This window comes from Elephantulus edwardii, unplaced genomic scaffold, assembly GCF_000299155.1.
Source record: "Elephantulus edwardii isolate Elephantulus edwardi_28Jun2011 unplaced genomic scaffold, EleEdw1.0 scaffold00002, whole genome shotgun sequence".
NCBI classification, from domain to species: domain Eukaryota; kingdom Metazoa; phylum Chordata; class Mammalia; order Macroscelidea; family Macroscelididae; genus Elephantulus; species Elephantulus edwardii.
The window spans coordinates 47,241,833-47,245,028 of NW_006399752.1; the positions used below are offsets into that span (position 1 = coordinate 47,241,833).

Here is a 3,196-nt window from a genome sequence, read left to right on the forward strand (position 1 = left end):
ATTGTGAAGGGCATTGCTTTTCTTAGCTCCAAGAGAGCTTAAATTTTTAATGATAAATTTGAATTCTGATGTCCATTCTTTGGTATTTTTTTCTGTAACTGTGGCTAGTGTTGAGAAACAGAAAAATTTCAGAACATCTAGTCCTATGAAATCTATAATTAGCCAAGAAGCTGTTGTCTGAACAGATTAAGGGAACACTGCATGGTTTTAAATCAAGAAAAGGTGTATCACAGATGTATCCTCTCCATACCTGTTCAGTCTGTGTGCTGAACTAATTGTTATAGAAGTTGGACTTTATAAAGAAACTTGCGGCATCAATATTGGAGGAAGACTTATCAACAGCCTGTTTTAGGCAGATGACACAACCTTGCTTGCTGAAAGTGAGGGGGTCTGAAGCGCTTGCTGCAGAGGATCAAGAACTGTCACCTTCAATATGGATTATCTCTCAACAAAAAAACCTAAAATCCTCACCACTAGACCAATAAGTAACAACATGATAGGTGGGGAAAAGATTGAAATTGCCTACAATTTCATCTTGCTTGACTCCACAATCAGAAACCTTGGTATGAGCAGTCTGAAGATTTAGAGATAAATAGCCTTGGCAAAGTCTGCTGTCAGGGACCTCCCCAACGTCCTGAAGAACAATGATGTTTAAAGACTAAGGTACATCTGATTCAAGCCATAGTTTTTCCAGTAAACTACTGCGCATATGATAGTTGGTCAGTGAATAAGGACAATGGGAAAATAGTTGTTGCGTTTGGTTGTGGTATTGGAGCAGGGTGCTGAATATCCCATATACTGCTTATAGAACAAAATTTTATGTATTGGAGAAAGTGCAACCAGACTATTCCTGGAGGCAAAGATGATGAAGATTCGTCACACATATTTTAGACATGCTATTTGCTGTTACCAACAATCTGTGTTATGCAGATGACACAACCCTGCTTGCTGAAACTGAGGAGGACCTGAAGCGCTTGCTGCAGAGGGTCAAGGACTGCAGCCTTCAGTATGGATTGAGGCTGAATGTCAAGAAGAAAAAGATTCTCACCACTGGACCAATTGGCAGCATCAGGATGGATGGTGAAGAGATTGAGATTGTTCACAGCTTTAGTCTGCTTAGCTCCACAATCAACACTCTTGGCACCAGCAGCCAGGAAATTAAAAGATGTATTGCCATGGGAAAGTTGGCTGTTAGGGACCTCTCTAAAGTACTCAAGAGCAATGGTGTGTCTCTAGAGACTAAGGTGTGTCTGGTACAGGCCATGGTCTTTGCAATCACTTGTTATGCGTCAGAGAGTTGGACAATGACCAAGGAGGACAGAAGGAGAACTGATGCTTTTGAGCTTTGGTGTTGGAGAAGAATGCTGAGGGTGCCATGGACTGCTAAGAAAACAGATTCATCCTGGAGAGGGTTAAACCGGGCTGCTACTTGGAGGCAAGGATTCTGAGACTTTGTCTGACATACTTTGGTCATGTTGTAAGGAGAGACTGGTCCTTGAAGAAAGACATCATGCTTGGGAGGTTGGAGGGCAGGTGCAGGAGTGGAAGGCCCTCTGGGTGATGGATTGATTCGGTGACTGGGGCAAACAGGATGAGTGTGTCAGAGACAGTGAAGTTGGCACGGGACAGAGCAGAGTTTAGAGCTGTTGTACATAGGGTCACTATGAGTCGCAAGCAACTCGACGGCACATAGCAACAACAACATTTGCTGTTTGAAAAGGGATACCCTGCTTGAAAAGGTGCAAGATCAGTGAAGGAGAAGAAGATGCTCAATGGGACAGACTATCAGCAGCAATGGGCTCTAATGTGTTGAGATAATAAAGATGGGGTCAGAAAGGACAGAGTTCTGTTCTCTTGTTCACAGGATCACTGTAGGTCATATTCTACTCTATGGCACTTAACAACAACGTTGGTAGGGAGCTCTGGTGGCCTACTGGTAAGAAGCTGTGCTATAATCCTAAAGGCACGTAGTTGACGCGCACCTGCTGCTCTGTGGGAGAAGGATGCACAGATGCTTCCTGTGTGATTTATTGCCTCTGTAAACCTGCTGGAGGGTCAGCTATTAGTTGGTTCCAAGTCATTAGCACACAACAACAACATTGATTGAGTGACTGATTATACTCTTAAAAATGACCATTTTTATTTGTCTTTTTGGGTTTTCTTTTTCTTTCTTACAGCTTTCTGATTTTGGGGGGCAGATATCCTGCACCTTTTCTTTTTTGAGGGCTGGTCAAATAGAGAAGTTGAAAAGATTTGTACAGTGTTAATATTTTGGATGAATTGCAGGTACAGCCCTATATTTGAATTCTATGAGCATTAAAATTTTTAAAAGTTTAAAATTCAGCTGAATTAAATAAATAAATTGAATTAAATAAATAAAGAAGTTGAATTCTATATCACCATTAAAATTTTTCCACAGATCCGTATGTGTTCACAAGGATAAAAATTAATTAAATGTCTTCTCAAGCTCAGTGAATGGTTGGACCATTCTCCCAATTACCTAATTCAGAAACCATTTCTTTATTTCTCACTTTTACCTCTTTTGTCTAGTTAATCACAGAATTCTAGAGAGTTGGCTTTGTAAATAGCTCTCAATTTAATGTATTTCCTCCCAATATCATCTCTGAACTGGAGAGGTATGAAACCTCTTAACTGGTCTCCTTATGCATCCTATTTTGTCTAGTTAATCACAGAGTTCTAGAGGGTTGGCTTCCTAAATAGCCCTCAATTTAATGCATTTTGTTCCAATATCATCTTTATAATCTTGTATAGGCTTCTGTTGTCTCTGAACTGGAGAGGTGGGAAATCTCTTAATTGGTCTCCCTATACCTTCTATTTTGCTTTCCTTCTGGTTTTTTTTACCCTTTATTATCAGAGTGATTCTTTATGAAAACATCTTTTACCACCTTCTTTCTCTTCCTATATATGTTAAATCTTTTCCACTGTCCCTATGTGGTGTCCATACGCTTTAACATGACCTGTGGTGCGAAGTGCCATCGAGTTAACCACAACTCATTATGACCCTGTGAACAACAAATCAAAACCTTCCTTATCCTGCGTCGTTCTCATTATCTTTACCATGTTCAAGTCCATTGTTGCAGACCTGCAGTGCCCATCTCAATCTTGGAGGTTGTACCATAAGCCCTTTTTATTATTATTATTATTATTATTATTAAATTTTATTAATTTTAATGAA

At 39.9% G+C, this 3,196-nt stretch overlaps 1 protein-coding gene across 1 annotated transcript in view; it reads left to right on the forward strand.

Annotated features, from left to right (window-relative positions):
- EML5 (echinoderm microtubule associated protein like 5) overlaps nucleotides 1-3,196 on the forward strand; it is a 197,726-nt gene that overhangs the window by 66,659 nt on the left and 127,871 nt on the right. The window lies entirely within an intron of this gene.